This window comes from Rhincodon typus, chromosome 12 (genome assembly GCF_021869965.1).
Source record: "Rhincodon typus isolate 14 chromosome 12, sRhiTyp1.1, whole genome shotgun sequence".
In the NCBI taxonomy this organism is placed as follows: Eukaryota; Metazoa; Chordata; class Chondrichthyes; order Orectolobiformes; family Rhincodontidae; genus Rhincodon; species Rhincodon typus.
The window spans coordinates 14,843,242-14,865,387 of record NC_063343.1 but is presented as its reverse complement, the minus strand read 5'-3'; the positions used below and the strand labels follow the sequence as shown (position 1 = coordinate 14,865,387).

Below are 22,146 nucleotides of genomic sequence, written 5' to 3'. Positions count from 1 at the left end.
AATATTCATCACCAAGAGTGGCTTGGCAGGAACACTACTGATTGAGCTGTTCAGGTCCTAAAGAACATAGCTGCTAGACTGGATCTTCGGCAGATGGTGAGGGAACCAACATGAGGGAAAAACATACCTGACCTCAACATTACCAATCTGCCGGCTGCAGCTGCATCTGTCCATGACAATATCGGTGAGAGTGCCCACCACATCATTCTTTTGGAGATGAAGTCCTGCCTTCACACTGACAATACCCTCCATCGTGTTGTGTGTTACTGTCACCATGCTAAATAGAACAGACTTCAAACAGATCGAGCAACTTAAGACTGGCCATCAACAGCAACTGAATTGCACTCCAGCATATTTCGCAACCTCATGGCTCAGCATATCCCCTACTCAACCATCATGACTATTCCAGGAGATTAATGGAGAGTGCAGGAGGGCATGCCAACAGCAGCATCAGGCATACCTGAAAATGAGGTGACAACCTGGTGAAGGCACCAAACAGGACTACTTTCATGCTAAACAACATAAGCAGCGAGTGACATACAAAGTTAAGTGATACCACAACCAACGGATCAGATCTAAACTCTGCAGTACAGCCACAACTAGTCATGAATGGTGGTGAACAATTAAACAACTCACTGGAGGAGAAAAATATCTCCATCCTCAATGATGGAAGAGCCCAACACATCAGTGGAAAATATATGTTTGAAGCGTTCACAGCATTATTCAGCCAGAAGTGCCAAGTGGATGATCCATCCGGTCTCTTCCAATGGTTACCAGCATCACAGCCAATTCAATTTACTTCACGTGATATCAAAAAATGGATGGAGTCAATGGATACTGAAAAGGCTATAGACCCTGACATTATTTAGGCAATAATACTGACAACTTGTGCTCCAGAACTTTTATTAGCCTAGCCAAGCTGTTCCAGTACAGTTACAACACTGGCATCGACCGAGAATATGGAAAATTGCCCAGGTATTCTCTGTACATGAGAAACAGGACAAATCCAACCCAGTCAATTACTGAACCATCAGTCTACTCTCTTGATCATCAGTAAAGTAATGGAAGGTGTCATCAACAGTGCTATCAAGCAGCACATGCTCAGCTATAACCTACTCAGTGATGCCCAGTTTGGGTTCCACCAGGGTCACTTAGCTCCTCAACTCATTACAACCTTGGTTCAAACATGGACAAAGATCTGAATTTCAGAGGTGAGGTGAGAATGACAGCCCTTGACATCAAGGCTGCATTCGACCAAGTGTGGCAATAAGGAGCCTTAGTAAAACTGGAATCAATGGACGTTGGGGTAAAACTCTCTACTGGTTGGAATCATGCCTGGTACATAGGAAGATGGTTGTGGTTGTTGGACGTCAGTGATCTCAGCTCCAGGACATCTCTGCAGAAGTTCCTCAGGGTAGTGTCCTTGGCCCAACCATCTTTAGCCTCTATCATAAGGTCATGAATATGGGTGTTTGCCAATTATTGCACAATGTTCAACATCATTCTTGACTCCTCAGATACTGAATGTTCAAAAGCAACAAGAGCTGGACGATATGCAGGCTTGGGCTGACACATGGCAAGTAACATTTATGTCACACAAATGCCAGGTAATGACTATCTCGATCAACAGACAATCTAATTATTGCCCCTTGACATTCAGTGGGGTTACCATCACTCGATGCCCCACTACTAACATCCTGCGGTTTACCACTGACCAGAAACTCAACTGGACTTGCCACATAAATACAATGGCTACAAGAGCAGGTTAGAGACCAAGAATACTGCAGCGAGTAATTCACATCCTGACTCCCCATGGCCTGTCCACCATCTACATTGCACGTCAGGAGTGTGATGGATTACTGCCCACTTGCCTGGATGGTTGCAGCTCCAATAATACTTAAAAAAAGCTTGACATCATCTAGGACAAAGCAGCCACCTTGATTGGCACCACATTCCCGGGCATCCATTCCACCCCCCACTGACACTAGCAGTGTGCAATTTCTGCCAGATGCACTGCAGATATTCACAAAAATCATTAGACAGCAGCTTCCAAACCCACAGCCACTTCCATCTAGAAACAACAGATACATGGGAACACCACCATCTGCAAGTTCCCCTCCAAGCCACTCACGGCCCTGATTTGGAAATGTATTGCTATTCCTTCACTGGCACTGGGTCAAAATCCTGGAACTCCCTCCCTAAGGAAGTTGAGGGTCGACCTACATCGTGTGGACTGTGGCAGTTCAAGGCGGCACTAACTACCACCTTCTCGAGGGCAGCAAGGGCTGGCAATAAAATGCTGGCACGCTAGCAATGCCTATGTCCCACGAGTGAATAAAAAATAAGCCCTTTATCTCAGAATCAATTGAGTGAACCTTCTGTGAACTACCCTTATTGCAACTGCATTCCCTCTCAAGTAAGGGGGCCAAAACTGTACTCAATATTCCAGGTGAAGTTTCACCAATGCCTTACACAGTTGCAGCAATACTCGAATACTTTTATAGTCTATTCTTTTAGTAATAAACGCCAAAATTTGATTGGTTTGCTTATCACTTGCTGTAGCTTCTTCCTGCAATTTGCACATGAGGACCGATCCATCTGCACCAAAGCACTTTGAAGTTTCTCTCCATTTCGATACTAAGTTGCATATCCATTCCTCCAACCAAAATGGATAATCTCATGCTTAACCACATTAAACTTCAGTTGTCAAATTTTGGCCCATTCATCTAATCTATCCCTCTCCATTCATAAATTTCTTATTTCCTTATTGCAACTTACTTTCTCACATATTTTCGTGTCATCTGCAATTTGGTTATAGTACTTACTAAACCCACACCGAACCTTTAATATGGATTGCAAATTGTTGGGGACCAAAGATGAAACTCTGTGGCACTCTACTAGTTACATCTTTCTAAAAAAAAATCTATTTAGCCTGGCTTTCTGCTCTCTTGGTTAGCCAATCCTCTATCCAAGCTAATGAATTACCCCAAACCCAAGAGATTTTATCTTGTGTTTTAACGTTTCATGCAACACCTTACCAAATGCCTTGCAGAAGTCCAGATATACTATATTTACAGAATCCTCATTATCCAGATTGCTTGTACATATTCAAAGCAAATTATTGTGCAGGGTAGGTCATGTCTAAGTAACTTGATTAAATTTTTCGAGGAGGTGACGAAGGTGTTGATGAGGTTGGATCAGTGGATATTGTCTACGCAGATTTTAGTCAGGCTTTCAACAAGGTCTCTCATGGTAGGCTTATCCAGAAGATTAAGATGCTTGGGATCCATAGTGATGTGGCGGTGTGGATTCAGAATTGGCTTGCCCATAAAAGGCAGACAGGAGTGGTGGAAGGGTTGGATGAAAATGTAGATGGCTGGGTTAGATTGGTGAAGTTGTGGATAGTGTAGAAGGTTGTCAAAGGATATAGTGAGATATAGATCAGTTGCACTTATGGACGGAGAAATGGCAGATGGAATTTAATCCGGGTAGGTGTAAGGTGCTGCAATTTGGGAGATCAATTGTTAAGGAAAAGTGTACAGTCAATGGCAGGACCCTAAACAGCACTGATGTACATAGGGATCTTGAGGTTCAAGTCCACAGCTCCCTGAAAGTGGCCACACAAGTAGATAGGGTAGTAAAGAAGGCATATGGCATACTTGCCCTTATTGGTTAGGGAATTGAGTACAAGAGTCAGGATGTCATGTTGCAGCTTTATGAGACTCTGGTTAGGCCACACTTGGACTATCGGGTTTATTTCTGGTTGCCACATTACAGGAAGGATGTGGAGGCTTTGAAGAGGGTTCAGAAGAGTTTTACCAGGATGCTACCTGGATTAGAGGGTATTATCTATAAGGAGAGGATAGAAAAACCACGGTTGTTTACTCTGAAGCAGCGGAGGCTGAGGGGAGACTTGATAGAAGTGAAAAAAATTATGAGATGCATAGATAGGGTTGATGGTCAGAATCTTTTTCCCAGAGTTGAAATGTCTAAAACTAGGGGTCATGAATTTAAGGTGAGAAGGGGAAAGTTCAAAGGAGATGTGAGGGGCAAGTTTTTTACACAGAGAGTGGTAGGAGTCTGGAACATGTTGCCGGGGTGATGGTGGAGGCGGATAGGATAGGAGCATTTAAGATAAGCACATGAACAAGCAACAAATGGAGGCATATGGACCAAGGGCAGGCAGAAAGGATTAGTTTTATTTGGTGTCATATTCGGCACAACATCATAGGCCGAAGAGCCCATTTCTGTGTTGTACAGTTCTATGTTCTATCTATGTTCTATTAGGATTGGAGATAGACATGTCCCCATGGCTTGATGGCCTATATCCTAGGGTCTTAAAGAAAATGGTAGCAAAAATAGTGGTTCCATTGGTTATAATATTCCAAAGCTCCCTGGATTGGGAAAGCTTCCAGTGTATTGGAAAAAATAGTAAATTAGTCAAGCATGATTTACCCTCGATAAAACCATGCTGACTCTAATTAATTGTCTTTAGACTTTCCAAATGTCCTGACATGACTTCCTTAATAATGGATTCTAACAATTTCCCAATGACATATGTAAAACCAACTCATCTGTAGTTTTCTACTTTCTGCCTCCCTCCCTTTTTCAATAAGGCTATTATATTAGCACTTTTTAAGTTTGTTCAGTAAATTTTCCCCAGTGGTAACGATAATTGTTCTAAGTTCCTCACTTTCTCTCTGCATTACCTATTACTGTTGGGTTGGTACTCGTGCTCTCTGCTGTTTACAACTTATCTATGCCCCTCATGATTTTATAAACCTCTAAAAGGGCTAATGACTGAAGTGTTAGTGGAGGAACTCTTTGGAACCAGTGAAATAATTCTATTAATTTTAAAGTATTTATGGAAAAGGATAGGACTTATATAAAAGTTTAACTTCTTAATTGGAGTAAGGCAAATTTTGATGGTATGAGACAGGAACTTTCAAGAGTTGATTGGACTAGACTATTCGCAGGTAAAGAGAGAACTGGCAAGTGGGAGGCTTTCATGTGTAAGATAACCAGAATTCAGAGGCATTATGTTCAAGTTAGAGTGAAGGGTAAGGCTGGTAAGAGTAGGGAACAATGGTTGAATAAAGATATTGAGGCTCTGGTCAAGAATAAGAAGGAGTTATATATTAGGTACAGACAATGGGGATCAAGTGAATCTCTTGAAAAGTATAAGGGGTGAAGAGGCATTCTTAAGAGGGAAATCAGGAGGGCAAAAAGGCGATATGAGATAGCCTTGGCAGAGAAGGTTAAGGATAATCCAAAGAGATTCTACAAGTGCAAAAAAGCAACTAGGGAGAGAATAGGGCCCCTCAAAGATTAACAAGGCCGCCTATTTGTGGAACCTCAGGAGGTGGGAGAGATACTAAATGAATATTTCACATAAGTATTTACTGTGGCGAAAGAAAGAGGCCAGGGTACATGGGGAAATAAATATTCATGTCTTGAAAACAGTCCGCATTACAGATGAGGAAGTACTTGGAGATCTTAAAAAACATAAAGATGGATAAATCACTGGGACCTGATCAAAATGTATCCCCGGACATTGCGGGAAATTAGGGAAGAAATTGCAGGGCCCCTAGCAGAGATATTTGTATCATCTACAGCCAAGGGCAAGGTGTTGGAGGACCGGAGGGTGTCTAATATTGTTCCTTCATTTAAGAAAAGCTGTAAGGAGAAGCCTGAGAACTATAGACCTGTGAATCTGACATCAATGGTGGGTAGGTTGTTGGAAGGGATTCTGACAGATAGGATTTACATGCATTGGGAGAGACAAGGACTGATTAAGAACAATCAGCATGGCTTTGTCGATGAGGAATCATGTCTCACAAACTTGTTTGAGTTTTTTGAGGACCTAACCAAAAAGATTGATGAGGGCAGAGCGCTAGACGTTTTCTACATGGACCTTTGATAAGTTTCCACATGGTAGACTAATTAGTAAAGTTTGATTACATGGGATTCAGAGAGAGCTTGCCAATTGGATACAAAATTAACTTGACAGTAGGAGACAACAGGTGGTGGTATAGAATTGTTTGTCAGATGGAGGGTTGTTGAACAGAGATATCTAGGGGTTCAGGTATATAGTTCCTTGAAAGTTGCATCACAAGTAGACAGGGTGGTTAAGTAAGCATTTAGAACGCCTGCCTTCATTGGTCAGACCATTGAGAATAGGCGTTAAGATGTCATCGTTGCAAAGTTGGGTAGAGTACTTATGGATTGGGAGGCAGGAAATTAGAATTTGCTGTTTGTAAAATGCTAGGAGGGAAAGCCTTGCATGGTCTCTTTAAATGATGATGTGCTTTTTCTGTGCTTAGAGATTTAAAATGGATGTCTGTGAGCAGCAGCTTGAAAATTTGCAAGTACACAGAGAGCACCCGAATTGAAACATTTGCATTGAAAGGTCATAGAGTTAGCAGGCCAAGCAACAGGTTTTACTAAGATAACAGGCTTTTGAACTTAGCCAATCAATTTGAACCAGGTACTTAGGTTTTAAAAATCTATTAAATTTAAGTCTGATAATTTTGACAACATAGGACCAATCCTATCCAAGAAATATTGATATGATATCAAGGGTGTAAAAAGAAGGGGGCAGTTGGTCAAAGACCCCAGAGTTAGCTGCCATCTGCCAGAGCTAATGGCCCTCAGGTCTCAAGAGAGAATTGTTGATTCTCACAGCCTCCTCTATGTCTCAGAGAAAGCACCATCTAAATAACAATGGTAACAATGACATAACTTGTTAGTATTCCTTGCAGAAGAATCAACAGAGAAGGCATTCCTGACAGAAGAATCAACGGAGAAGACACAAAACATTCTGGAAGACACGTAACCTGGGTATAATTTTGAAAGATTAAATTCTATTTCTTTTTACATAAGTGGGACTTGTATTCATTGGAATAGCATACCATTAGAATTGTGTTTTATTCAGGAGTAGTTGGTAGTTAGAAAAGATTTATTCAGTTTGTTAATAGTTTAATTAATTTGTTCACTGTTAGAGTTAGATAAATAAATTGTTACTTGTTGATTTTAAAATGAGTATCAGGGATTTATTTTATTTAACCACTAGAAGTTACTGAAAGGCAGGTTACACCACGTTTTACACTCCTTTTACAGATTATAGGATGAGGTGCTCCTCCTTCGTTGTTTCGGTTTTAGTTCTCGGTGGGGGGTAAACGTCCACTTTATAACATCATGGTGAGGTTGTACAGGACATTGGTGAGGCTACTTTTGGACTAGTGTGTACAGTTCTGGTGACCATGCTGTAGGAAGGATATTCTTAAATTGGAGACGGTCAGAAAAGATTCGCCAGAATGTTGCCTTCTGTGCTGTTTCTCTTGCTGACAGGTATTGCCACAGTGGTGACAGGGTGTCTGCTTCAGACAGGCATTTGGTAAACAGTTTGGAATTGTCCCTAGGTGTTTTTCAAATTTAGACAAAAATAGCATGAGTAGGTTGGGTCAGAGCTCACACAGATGCAAGAAGATTTTTAGCTTTGCTTTCAGTTAGTGAGAAGGTTTCTGCTTGCTGGCTGCTGGAACTAATAGCTAGAACTCTCTTTGCTATTAGAGTGAGAAGACAACACATGAGAATAAGAGACAACAAGGTGCAGGGCTGGATGAACACAGCAGGCCAAGCAGCATCATAGGAGCAGAGAGGCTGACGTTTCGGGCCTAGACCCTTCATCAGAAAAGGGGGAGGGGAAGGGGGTTTTGAAATAAATAGGGAGAGAGTGGGAGGCGGATAGAAGAGGGATAGAGGAGAGGATAGGTGGAGAAGAAACAAACAGGTCGAAGAGGCGGGGATGGGGCCAGGAAAGGTGAGTGTAGGTAGGGAGTTAGGAAGGGGATAGGTCAGTCCAGGGAGGACGGACAGGTCAAGGGGGCGGGATGAGGTTGGTCGGTAGGAGATGGAGGTGCGGCTTGAGGTGGGAGGAGGGGATAGGTGGGAGGAAGAACAGGTTAGGGAGGCAGGGACGAGTTGGACTGGTTTTGGGATGCGGTGGGGGGAGGGGAGATTTTGAAACTTGTGAAATCCACATTGATACCATTGGGCTGCAGGGTTCCCAAGCGGAATATGAGTTGCTGTTCCTGCAACCTTCGGGTGGCATCGTTGTGGCACTGCAGGAGGCCCAGGATGGACATGTCGTCTGAGGAATGGGAGGGGGAGTTGAAATGGTTCGCGACTGGGAGGTGCAGTTGTTTGTTGCGAACCGAGCGTAGGTGTTCTGCAAAGCGGTCCCCGAGTCTCCGCTTGGTTTCCCCGATGTAGAGGAAGCCACACCGGGTACAGCGAATGCAGTATACCACATTGGCAGATGTGCAGGTGAACATCTGCTTGATGTGGAAAGTCTTCTTGGGGCCTGGGATGGGGGTGAGGGAGGAGGTATGGGGGCAGGTGTAGCACTTCCTGCGGTTGCAGGGAAAAGTGCCGGGTGTGGTGGAGCTGGAGGGGAGTGTGGAGCAGACAAGGGAGTCACGGAGAGAGTGGTCCCTCTGGAAAGCAGATAAGGGTGGGGAGGGAAAGATGTCTTTGGTGGTGGGGTCAGATTGCAGATGGCGGAAGTGTCGGAGGATGATGCGTTGGATCCGGAGGTTGGTGGGGTGGTACGTGAGGACGAGGGGGATTCTTTTTTGGTTCTTATTGCGTGGACGGGGTGTGAGGGATGAGGTGCGGGAGATGTGGGAGACACGGTTGAGGGCGTTCTCGACCACCGAGGAGGGGAAGTTACGGTCCTTGAAAAACGAGGACAACTGAGATGTACGGGAGTGGAATGCCTCATCCTGGGAGCAGATGCGGCGGAGGCGAAGGAATTGGGAATAGGGGATAGCATTTTTGCAGGAAGGTGGGTGGGAGGAGGAGTATTCTAGGTAGCTGTGGGAGTCGGTGGGCTTGAAATGAATATCGGTTTCGAGGTGGTTGCCCGATATGGAGACAGAGAGGTCCAGGAAGGGGAGAGAGGTGTTAGAGATGGTCCAGGTAAACTTAAGGTTGGGGTGGAAGGTGTTAGTGAAGTGTATGAACTGTTCGAGCTCCTCGTGGGAGCACGAGGCGGCGCCGATACAGTCATCAATGTAACGGAGGAAGAGGTGGGGTTTAGGGCCGGTGTAGGTAAACCTGTTTTGCCAAATTGCCTTGTCAAGCATGTGTTTATGTGATGCTGCCGATATTAGGAATGTTCATAATTAGTGGTTACATAATACATTATCTTGTTAAGTATTTCAATAAATTTAAAGTTAAGTCAACTCTTTTTGTTTTGTATTTTGTCTGTTTCGACATAATAAAATATGTTTTTATTAAAGGCCCAGTGGTGGACCAATCAACTCACATCTGGAACATGGGACCTTACACTTGCCTTAAAAAATATAAAAGTTAGCCTCTAGGCTATCTCCTTACAATATCTTGGAGGGGGTGGGATCTGTCTGGTCCGTAACACACGACAAAAGAAGTGGAGGGCAAGGAGTACCGGTGAGATAATCTGAGGATCTCTCCTTTGTACCATGATTTGAACTGGGCTGGTGAGCTGTAGATTGTAGCTGACAGCAGGAGAGGGCAGCATTAGGCAGGTTTACACAGGACCAGAGGATTCCAGGCACTTCTGTTTCCCTGCTTTATTCAGCTGGGTGCATGATTCTGGATCAGGATTACACACTCCAGCCTGAGCTCAGAACTGTCGTGAGACTTCCCTAACGATAATAGGCATGTTATGACAACATTAGGAGAATCAACGTTTGCTGCTGGTCTGTGATGTTGAAACCCCAGAAGACAGGATCTCTGCCTGATATGGAGGGTACTCTCTCACCCTTCGGAAAAAGTCCACTGTTCACTCAGTTCTGAAGAAGCGTCATATTCGACTTGAAACATTAGCTCTGTTTTTCTCTCTCATTGATGTTGCCAGAGCTGCTGAGTTTCTACAGCGTTCTCTGTGTTTGTCACAGTTCACTGAGTCCAGTCACTGTGCCAGTCTGTGTGATAGCACCCAGGTCCTGAACCACCTGACAGAATTATTTGACATGAACGAGTCAATACAGTGTGGAGCTGGAGGAACACAGCTAGTCAGGCAGCAACAGAAGAGCAGGATAGTCAACGTTTCGGGTTTACACCCTTTATTAAGACTCTGATGACATGAATCAATGAGAAAGAAAACACTTTCATTAACATAGTGCGTGTCACAACTTCAGAAGGCTCCAAATTGCTTCCCAAACCATTAAATGTTTTTGAAATGTAGTCACTGCCATCAGTTAGGGAAGAAATCAGGCAATTTGTATACAGCAAAGTTGCAATAACTCCATAGAGACTTGCATCCCATCACGAAGTCATCCTTTATTTAGGCGTGCAAAGCCCTTGACGCTGACCAGCTCCCTCAGAACTAGGTCTCAGACTGTTAGGATGCCTGACACACCTGATTTTATCTGTCAGCCAGGGGTCCCTGATTGGGGCTATTAATTTGGTCCAAATCAGGGAACTCATGTTCTATGAGGTCCACTTGGCAGACCTTGTTACAATCACTACATCCCTCCCTCCTGAGTCTGAGGATATAGGCCAGACTTTTGAAGTTGTAGACACGCTCATTACCTCATCCTCAACCCGAGCTACAAATCTTCACGAAAACTTTAGGCTAGTCTTTTTCTTGTAGCTTCTCCTGGGTCGTTTTAGCAGGGAGTCAGGTTCCTTTGACTCTGCTCAGATACAGATGTCGTGTAACACACAGTAGCATTCCACTTGTGCCAGGACCACCTCATAAGAAATTCATTCTCTTCCTTAGGTGACAAAGGCTTTGAGGCAGCGACATTCACCGTGACCATCTCAGATTCCAAGATCTCTTCAACACTAGACAGAAAGGGAGAACCCATGGGTTCCACCAGCCTTTCCAACAGTTCTGAGGAGCCGAGCATATTTCCCCCTCCCCACCCCACATTGGTGAGTTTGTAGTTTTAATATGGTCCACATGCTTGTTTAGGAACGTTGCACTCACCCTCTTACCCTCGTTGGGCCATTTCCATGGTTCCTACATCAAACTTCATCCCCTTGAAGTAAGCTGTTTCTCTCACTTAGTGGAGTCTTGTGTCCCTGATACCATTTCACCTTCTCCCCCAGGTCCAAGAAGATCAGATTTCACCTGGTGCAGAGTTTTCTCCCCAAAAGCAACTCTGCAGGAGCTACCCCTGTAGCTGCATAAGGTGTAGTCCTATAATCAAATAGGAACTGGGACAGCTTGGTATCTAGTGAAGTTGTAGGCTGTTTCTTTAAGCCTGCCTTCAAAGTTTGGACTGCTCTTTCTGCCAGGTCATTGGATGATGGATGGTATAAAACTGTCCTTATATATCGAATGCCATTCAACTTAAGGAAATACTCAAATTCCTTGCTAGTAAATGATGGCCCATTTTCTGTGACCAACACTTCCAGGAGCCTGTGTATTGCAAATATTTTGCGCATTTTTCTATCATCATCCCCGTGTTTGATGAATGAACTCTATGCACGTCGAAGCACTTTGAGTCGGTGTCCACAATGGCTATGAACATTGAAGCCATGAAAGGACCTGCATAGCCAATATGTGACTGAGTCCAAGGTTTACTTGGCCATTTCAATGAATGTAGGGGAGCTGCTGGTGGTAATTTTGTCCTTGTTGGCACTCTGGGTACTGCCCCACCAATGCGGCTATGGCTGCAACCAATCCTGGCCACCGGACATAACATCTCACCAATATCTGGTAGAGTTCAGACAGCATCTGACGACGACCTTGGCTTGGGATAATCATGCTTGCTTCACGTTAGAATATGCCATCCTCTATTCTGATCTGGTCACTCTGGGTCCAGAAAGGTTTCAGTTCTGGTTGTGATGGCCCTTTGGTTTCCCCCATCACCACCAGCTGTTTCAGTTTTGCCAGGACGGGGTCCTTTTGTGTCTGAAATCTGACATTATCAGCTGTGACTGGAAGTGGGTCCAGAAAATTTAAAGTCATTATGGACTCTTCCAGCGGCAGTACCACCAGTGGTGTATCTGCCAGTGGGAGCTGGCTCAATGCAACCACATTCGCTACTTGGCCTCCCAGACAGTGTTCCAACTTGTAATTACACGCAGTTAGTATTATAGCCCACTGCTAACTTTGGCTTGAAGCTATGGGTGGCACTGCCTTGTCCTCTTTAAGTAGATCTAACAGGCGTTTGTGTCCATTATTATTACAGATTTATGTCTGTAAAGGTATTGGTGGACCTTCCTGACTCCAAGTATGACCTTCCTTCTCTATCTGGGTGTACTTGCGCTCTGCATTAGCCACAGTCCTGGATGCTTACATTATTAGTGTTACTCTCCATTGGACCACTGTCAAGCTAATACTTCCCTGATGCTGTACAGAGAAGCATTGGATCAATACCAGTTCTCACTTGGGATTATAGTGTGCAAACATCTCAGAGCTGTTACTTCACTTCCCCAAAGCTACGGCTTGGCTACATAACCACTTCCAAGGCTGCCTTTTTCAAGGAGGTGATGCAAAGGTACGACAATGGAGGAGAGGTTATGTATGAACTTTCTGTAATAATTCACCAGCCCAAGGGAAGACCTAAGCTCTGGTACAGATGTGGGAGCCAGGGCACCTTTGATTGCCCTCACTTTTTCTTCCAGCAGGTATAACTTGGTCTTATCGATTTTACAGCTCAAGTAGTTCACTTAGGGTGTCTGGAACACACATTTTCCCCTTCCATGGCGTAAGCTTACCTTGGAGAAAGTCTAAGGACTATGTCCAAGTTCTCTAAGTGCTCTTAACTGGTCTTTCATGTTATTAGCAAGTCATCTAAATAAACGGTGATCTTGGGGAGACCTTGTAAAATGTTTTCCATCATCCACTGGAATATTGCCCAGGCTGACGATACCAAAATGGCAGTCTTGTATATTGGTACAAACCCTAATGGGTATTAATTGTAGCATACTTCTGGGAATCTTCATCTAACCACGACTGCAATTACGCAGGGCTCATGTTCAGCTTTGTGAAGGTAAGCCCCCTGCCAGGTTTTGCATATAAATCCTCTATGCAAGGAACTGGGTATTTATTCAGTGGTGAAAAGCAGTTTACCTTTTGTTTAAAATCCCCACAAAGGCAAACTGACCTGCTGGGTTTCAAGAATCGGCACGACCAGTGCTGCCGATTCCACAAATTGTAACAATTTGATGATTTCTTCACCTTTCAGCCTCCTGATTTCTGCCTGTACTTTTGCCCATAAGGCAAATGGCACTGGGCAGGCCTTGCAGAATCATGGAGTTGCTTCCAGGTCAACACGCAAGGTGGTCTTTGCTCCTTTGATAGTCCCTAGACCTTCCTGAAAAACTTCTGGTTATTTAAGTAGGACTTCACACAGACAGCCATTTTCTAACCAAAAAATGTTCAGCCAATCTTGGTGAATCTTTCTCAACCAATTTCACCCCATCAAGCTTGGGCCTGAGTCTTTTACTACAATCAGTGGTAACTAAACCAGCTGCTTCTCATAAGAGATCGGAACCGAAGTTGTAGCCTTAATCCTTGAAGGTTCCAGTATCGGTTCTCAGTCTGGCCGAGGTTTTGCACAAACTTAGGTGTTGGAGTCAAGACCAAATTTTGTTAAAGACTGGTTCTGCAATCACTGAAGAATTGCCTCCATTCAACCTGAATGGCCATTTAACCAGACGTTTATTTTGATTGGTTTTGATTTTGATGTTGCTAGGCAATTTAAAAATTCCAAACCAGATGTGGGCAAACTACCCAGGGTGTGCACTCTCCTGGATACCGGCCTATGAGTTCTCTTACTCAATTTAGGCCTAGTGGTATTCTTTGTTGTCTCACATACTGACAACAACTGCGATGGCTTGCTGGCCCAGATCCTGAAGAAAATTTTAACCATTTGAGTGAAGTTTGGCTTTGTTTTGGGGTTTTGATGTAGGCTGACCCTCTGTTCAGGATTTGTCCTGAGTGAAGCTATGCAATTGCCTTCACTCAAGTGGTGTTCCCTAAGCTCAGTTGGACTGGCGAGGGTGTCTACTTCCATCAGAATTCCCTGCAACTCAATGCTCAACTTGCTGCATTTCCTAATGACAAAGCCATTTGTAGTGCCTGTTTGAAGTCCAGTTCGGCTTCAGCTAATAGGCACTTTTGCATGCTTACATTATTAATCTGACATACCAAATGGTCTCTCAGCATCTCATTAAGGGTTAAACCAAAGTCATATGCCTCTGCCAGTCATCTTAAACTCGTCAAAAATCCCAATAGAGATTCCCTTGCTCTTGAATTGCTGAGTAAAAATGATAGCATCTCAGAATTAGTGGATGTTTGAGGTCATAATATTCCTTAATTAAATCCATCAACCCTTCAAAGGTTTTAGTATCTGGTTCCTCAGGGAATGTTTGGCTCCTAATAAGTGAAAAAGCTGCAGGTCCACAAGCTTTTCATCATTGCTTTTCATCTAACCCAATGCCATTTGCCTGGAAAAAATAATTATTCTTTCCACATACTGGGCCTAGGCTTCAACAGTGGGGTTGAACGAGTCAAGTTTCCTAAGGAATGGCATGATGCGAGAATAATTACCCGAACTCAAAGGCAATTGTTGCAAGTTTCTTCAGAACATGTTTTACTCTCGTCAGCACTCACATTAACTCCACAGGGGCCAGTATCCCATCATCAAATCACCCTTTACTTACACATGCAAAGTTCTTGACACTGATCCAGCTCCCTCAGAGTGAGAGCCACCTGGCTGACCTTGTGACAATCACGACAAAGGTGTTTTTAAATAGATTTTCACAGGATGTAGGCATCACTGGAAAGACCAGCATTTGTTATCCATCCCTCACTGCCCTTGGTCTCACAGAATCTTAATTAGTACAGTGCAGAAGGAGACTATTTGGTCTTCTGTGCCTGCGTCAGCTTGATTATCTAGTCCAGCTCTATCATCTAATGTCAATCTCCTACCTTTTCCCCATCTCCGTGCATATCATTTCTAACCAAAAAACAACCCAATGCCCTTGTGAATGCTTCAGTTGAACCTGCCTCCAGAACCTTTCCAGACAGGGCATTCCACATCCTGACTACTTGCTGCATGAAAATGTCACATCACTCTTGCTTCGTTTGCATATCACTTTAAATTTACATCCCTGTTTTTATTTCACAAATTGAGTGACTTGCTCTGGTAAACAGTGACCCATATTACCTTGGATCTGTAGTCACAAGTGGCTAGATTAAGTAAGGATTTCCCTCCCTTAAGGACACGAGTGAACCCATTGCATGTTTAAGACAATCAATGATACATTCATGGTTACCTCTTCTGACTGTAGCTTTCAATTGCAGATTTATTAACTGTTCATAAATTCCACTTGCTGCTCTGGAGAAATTTGAACCCATGTACTCAGAACAATAGCTTGAGTCTCTGGATTATAAATTTATGATCAAATGTCGAAGCAAACTCATTCAAGAGGCTAATTCAGATCCTAAACCTTATGGTCTTATGGATACTCCTACTGTGCCCCTATCTTACCCATTACTGAATACTTGACATGTACAGGAACTGACAGCGAGACACACTCATGCTATACACGATCAGACAGAAGCAAAGTATTCTTATACGTGTATTATCCTGCATGTGTCTTTTAAAGCTTGGGTGGGTGGTTATATAATAGAGTGAGGTTTTAATAATGAATAAATTGATGCTTAGTTTAATTAAAATGCCATTTATGAAGGTGGTTGAGCTGAACATCAAACATTTATGGAAAAGCTGTGATAAATGGTTTCAAGAGATGAAGCCACTGATGTGGAAAACACTGACATTTTGAAACCACCACAGGCCAACATTTCAACAATGAGCCACTTATACATTTATCCAGATATAACGCTGAGAATAACTGGATGTTTGATTACTCACAAGTTATGATTCATCCTCAAACTCTTTTTCCTCTTCAAAGCCCTTGAGCATGTTGGTTGTTGTCATTTCCATCTCATCTTTTCTATATTCCGTGCATGAATCCCTTCAATCAGGTTTCTGCAAATTCCAAGTAGAGAGATGACTCATGTCAAGGTCACAGATGGCAACTAATGTCACTGTGACAAAAGGAAGCTATCCCTCCACATCCTATCCTTCTCCATCTATCTGTCATTAGTTCCTCAGGTGTGAGTTTTGCTGGTTGGGCCAGTATTTATTGCCCACCCTGAGTTCTGCTTGAGAAGGTGATGGTGAGCTGCCTTCTTGAACTGCTGTAGTCCATTGAGCATAGCTAAGCCCACAATGAGGTTAGGCAGGGAGTTCCAGATTTTGACCCAGCCATAGTGAAAGAACGGTGATATATTTCCAAGTGAGGGAGTCACTCGACAGCCTGTACTGGGCCAATCCTGCCTTTAAATGATCAATAAATGACCGTTTACTAATCTAATCCTCAACGATTGCAAAGCTTAACACAAGCTGGTCCACTTGGGGACCCTGCAGCCCTCCAGACTCAGTATCGAGTTCAATAATTTTAGGGCCTAAACACTCCCATGTCCTCGCCACATACCCCACACACCAGGCCTTGTTATCACATAGCCTGCCATTACACACTACCTATTAACAGTCCCCAGTAGCAGCTATTCACCCTCCTAGCCAGATCAATATCAATTCCTTTATCTATCCAATTACTCTTCTCTCTTCAGGCTCTAAACTTTATCCTATAATTTACTCCCTACCCCATCCCCCTCCCTATTTTCTGCATATAAACCAATGTTTTCCCAGCTACCATCAGTTCTGAGGAAGGGTCACCGGACCCGAAATGTTAACTCTGATTTTTTCTTCACAGATGCTGCCAGACCTGCTGAGCTTTTCCAGCAACTTCCATTTTTGAATCTAATCCTCCAACCATTTACAGAGGCAAGTATTGATCGGAGACAGTCAGCATGGCCTTGTCAGAGGTCATGCCCAACAAATTTGACTGAGTTTTTTGAGGAGGTGAACAAGTGTTTAGGTGAGGAGTTTGTATGGATTTCTGTTGCCCTTAAGAGGCTTTGCATGTAAATGAATCAATTGAAAAACATGGGTGATTTAGTCGTGGTGGTTACTAGGTGAAAAAAAACCACAGGTGATTTGCTGAAAAGGAAACCATTTAGTTGCGTGTAAGAGCATTTCTGGATACAAGAAAATGGATTGCAGCAAAGCCTTTCCCATGTGGAAAACTGATAAAGGTAAAAGCACATGCCTCAGTAACAGGAGACTGAGGGTGGTGGTACAAGATTGTTTATGTGACTGGAGCTTAGCATACAGTCGCATACCACAGGGATCAGTGCTGGGTCCCTTATTGTTTGTGATATTCATAAATGATATAGATAAAAATATGGGGAGATGATAAACAATTTTGCAGATGTCACAAAGACTGGCCGGATGACTGACTGTGTTAGGTTACAGCACAATTTGAAAGGATTGATCAGAAGGGCAGATCACTGGTAGATGAGATTTAACCCTGACAAAAGTGAGATGGCTCACTTTGGAAGAAGTAAGAAGACAAGGGAATACTCAATGAATGGCAGAATACTAGGCAGTTCAGAGGAACAGTGGGATCTTGGGGTATTTATCCACAGATCCCTGAAGGTCATAGGACAGATTAATAGAGTAGTTAAGAAGGTATATGGGATGTTTACTTTATCAGTCGTGGCATAGATTATAAGAGCAGGAAGGTTAAAGTGGAGGTGTACTGAACTTTGGTTAGGCCAGAGCTGCAGTACTGTGTGCAGTTCTAATCATCACACCTCAGGAAAGATGTGATTGCACTGGAGGAGTGCAAAGATAATTCACCAGGATGATGTCTGGGATGGAGCATTTCAGCGATGAAGAAAGGCTGGATAAACTCGGGTTGTTTTCTTTCGAGCAGAGAAGGTTGAGAGAGACCTGCTAGAACTGTATAAGGTTATAAGGGGCATGGACAGGGTGAATAGGAAGCAGTTCACCTCAGTTGAAAGGTCAATAACAAGGGGCATGATTTTAAAATGAAAGACAGGCAGTTTAGAGGGGATTTGAGGAAAATATTTTCATCAGAAGGTGGTGGGGATCTGGAATGCACTGCCCGAGACTTGTGTAGGGAGTAGTATATTTTGTTGATACAGACACGATGGGCTGAAGAGTTTTATGATTAGCTTTGCCAGGATAGGATGATGCCATGCTGAAACCTGGTAGCTCAGGTAGCCTAGGCAGGTGTCAGGCAAGGAGTTTTGAGGAGGGTTCTCTGGGCACATTGTGGTCAACCATCTCTAGCCTTTCCCCTGGGTGAGGTCCTGAATTTCCTGCTGAGTTGGGACTAACTGGAGTCCCAGCACTGAGCATCTCTGAGGTGGAGGCTCCGATTCCAGTCACCTAGTGCTGTCCCCAGTGTGGATTAACTGCAAGGCAGCTGTATCAGTGATAGACTTCGACTAGACATTTCAGCAGGGTGTGAGAGGACCATGGAACTCATTGAATTCAGCTTTGGCTCCTGGTCAACCAACACCTTAATTTTAAAATTTGCTTCACTGATTTCAAGTCCTCACCCCTCACTTTCTCTGCACACATTTCCAACCCCATCATCCAGCCCCCTCCCCAAGTTATTTCCAGACCTATAATTCTGGAGGATTGGGAATTCCCCAAGAACAAAAATGTGCAGGTTAGGTAGATTGGCTATGCTAAATTGCCTGGTAGTGTTTAGACATGTAAATATGGGATTATGGGGATAGAGTGGGATGCTCTTCCAAGGGTCATACAAACATGATAGGCCAATGGCCTCTACCTGCACAATAGGGATTCCACTATGATATTAATCGCTCCCCCATTGAAAGGGACTGAGCTGAGATGCTGTGAAGCCTGGAAATGGTCGGACAGAAGGTGACATAGCCAATCACTGTCAGCTTCCAACCATCACAGGAATTATGCTTAAGACAGGTCGATCCACAATTGACCATCCCACTCTGTCACCAACTGATAACCTTAAGTGGTCAATTAATGCCTTGGTAAGGTCTCAGGCCCTGTTGCTGGCCTTCACCAGGTTCCACATGCGCGGTGTCTGGTGTGTTGTGTACGGAGACAGAAAATATTTGGACATCTTGTAAGCTGAATTGGGTGGAGAGGAGGGTTTGGTGGGTAGACAACTTTCACCAAACAGTGCATGATTAAGGGCATAGCATCAAACAGGATGGGGCTGCACACTGCAAGCTACCACATTTCCTTTCTTGCCATTCCCCTGCCCCCCACAAACCTGCATCCTATTTGGTAACACTGCCTGTCTAGGGTGGGTTTGGGTAGCACCCCCACAGAGTGCATTTAAAAGGGCGGCCACATGAAGGAGTTCAGGCCCACCTGACGTGGTAGAGGATCTGGTGGACCTTCATCAAAAGTTGCAGCATGGGTCACTGAAGCCAGGAGACAAGAAAACCCAGAAACCATGCAGAATTTTCACTCAAAGAACCTTCAACTACTTGATCGTTAAGCATCACTATCCTGGCACCTCTCCAGCCCACATTCCCTCCTCAAAGGCACTCAAAACCAACCTCCTTGGCCATGCCCAGGACAATTGGTCATGAGGCTCAGTATTACATTTGCGCTAAAACATTCTTGTGAAGCAGTAGACAGTACTCTTTTAAAATGAAAGTAAAGCTGCCTCTACATTTTAAAACTGAAAGTAAATCTGCCTCTGCACTGTCATTATAAAACACTTCCAGGATAGGGACTGTATGGGGTTAAGATACAGAGCAATGTCCCCTCTACTCTTTTAAATAAAGGTAATGCTCCCTCTAAACAATCATATCAAACACTTCCAGAACAGGAACAGCACAGGGCCAGATACAGAATAAAGTACCTTCCACTCTGTAAAGTGAAAGTAAAGCTTTCTTGAAACTATCTCCAGCAAATACTCCTAGGACTGGTACAGCACAAGGTTAGATATAGAGCAATGCTCTCTTTATTCTTTTATACTGAAAGTAAAGTACCCTTGACACTTTCCCCATCAGACCTCCCAAGACACGGACAGCAGGCAATAGATACAGAATAAAGCTACCATTACAATTTTAAAATGAAAGCAAAACTATACCCAGGACAGGTACAGCATAGGATTGAATAGAGTGCAGCTCACTATCCTTCAGAGCTATGTAGTGATGACAAAGGTTTCTAAGTGGGCTACAAATTTATTTCTAGTATTTTAAAATACCTGGGCAAACTCCATACTTCCGGCTCATTCAACAGCTGAGTTTCTAGCAGTTACTGTGTTTACTTCAGCTGCAAGCCTTCACAGCTGTAATCAATCAAGCACAATGAGCAGAGATCAATTACCAGACTCAAGTAATCGAATACAATGAAATTGTACTATTGACAATTGTACTGAATGAAGCCCATCAAAGTCAGGGTGACATCTCTGAGCGAGCAAGGTATTTCAGAGAACTATATCACTGAGTTAATGATATTTCTGAGACTGTGAAATCTCCGAGAGAGCGATAATTCAGAGAGCATGAGGTCCCTGGAAGTGTGATATTCTGAGCAAGTGATATCTCTGAGTGAGTGATATCTCTGAGAGCGACATCTCTGATAGAGTGATATTGTTGAGAGAGTGATATCCCTGAAAGATTCAAGTTTCTGAATATTGATATGTCTGAGGGAGAACGATATCGCTGAGACACTGGTATCTCTGTGTGAACGATATCTCAGAGAGTGATTTCCGATAGAAAGCGATGTCACTGAGAGACTGTTCTCTGAGACAGCAAAGTCTTTGATAGGTTAGTATCTCTGCAAGAGTGATATTTCTGAGAGAGTGAATTATTTGAGAAAATGATAACTCAGTGAGTGCAATATCTCTGAGAGAGTGATATCACACAGATAGCTTTGTCTCTGAAAGAATGAATTCTCTGAGAGTGTGAATTTTTTGAGTCAGTGTTATCCCTGAAAGAGTGATATCTGTGAAAGTGTGATACATCTGAGAGAATGAAATCACTGAGAGTGATATCTCTGAAAGATTGAATCTGTGAGAGTTCGATATCTCTGAGATCGTGATAGCTGAGAGAGTGATAGTTTAGAGAGTGATATCTCCAAGACAGTGATATATGTGAGGGCACAAAACATTTGAGAAAGTGATAAATCTAAGAGAGTGAAATTGCTGAGAGTGATTTCTGTGAGAGAACAAAGTCTCTGAGAGAAGATATTTCTGACAGTGATATCATTGAATGAATGATGTCTCAGTGGGAGCAGAATCAATGAGAGAGTGATATTTCTGAAAGACTGACACCTCTGAGGGAATGATATCACAAAGGGAACAAATTCTCTGAGACAATGATATCTATATGAGAGTGCAAAATCTCTGAAATAGTGATAAAATCTGACGGAGTGATATCACTGAGGGCAAAGTCTATGAAGGTGTGTTAAAACTGAGTCCGCAAACTCTCAGTGTCATCTCTGAGACAGCAATATCTCTGAGAGAGCTAACACTCTGAGATAGCAAAGTCTCTAAGTGACTGATATATCTGAGAGTGTGATCTGTGAGCGAGCGATATCTCTGACAGACCAAATTATTTGAGAGTGCTAACTCCGTGAGTGCAATAACTCTGAGAGAGTGATATCACACAGACAGCCGTGTCTTGAGGAAAGTGAATTCTCCGACAGAACAAATTCTTTGAGCAAGTGTTTCCTCTGAGAGAGTGATATCTCTGCTAGAGTGGTACCTCTCAGAGAATGATACCACTAAGAGAGTAAAGTCCCTGAGAGAGGAAAGATTTTGAGTGAGTGTTATCTCTGAGAGAATGATATCTCTGATAGAGTGATACCTCTGAGAAAGAGATATTACTGCGAGAGTGATATTTCTGAAAGATTGAAACTCTGAGAGTTCAGTATCTGTGAGAATGCGATATCTCTGACAGAATGATATCACATTGGCGACCTATGCCTCTGAGAGAACAAAGTGAGTAAGAGCACAATATTTATGAGAGAGTGACACTTCTGAAAGAGTGATACACAAGAGGGTGTGATATTGCTGAGGGAGCCAATTATCTAGAGAGCGATATCTCTGAGAGATTGATACCTGACAAAATGATATCTGAGAGAGTAGTTTTGGGAAATTGATCGGCATGAATGAGTTGCAGAGCTGGATGAACGCAGCAGGCCAAGCAGCATCATAGGAGCAAAAAGGCTGACGTTTCGGGCCTAGACCCTTCATCAG

At 43.4% G+C, this 22,146-nt stretch overlaps 1 protein-coding gene across 2 annotated transcripts in view; it reads right to left on the bottom strand.

Moving 5' to 3' along the window:
- The window catches only part of LOC109922315 (Kv channel-interacting protein 1), a 312,678-nt gene extending 292,437 nt beyond the window's left edge, over positions 1–20,241 (bottom strand). For both annotated transcript variants that reach the window (XM_048603828.1, XM_048603827.1), the window contains exons 1-2: positions 20,152–20,241; positions 15,882–15,998 (exon numbers count right to left, since the gene is read on the bottom strand). The gene's annotated coding sequence lies outside the window, so the exon portion shown is untranslated. The remainder of the gene's footprint in view (positions 1–15,881; positions 15,999–20,151) is intronic.
- Positions 20,242–22,146: the final 1,905 nt, after the last annotated feature.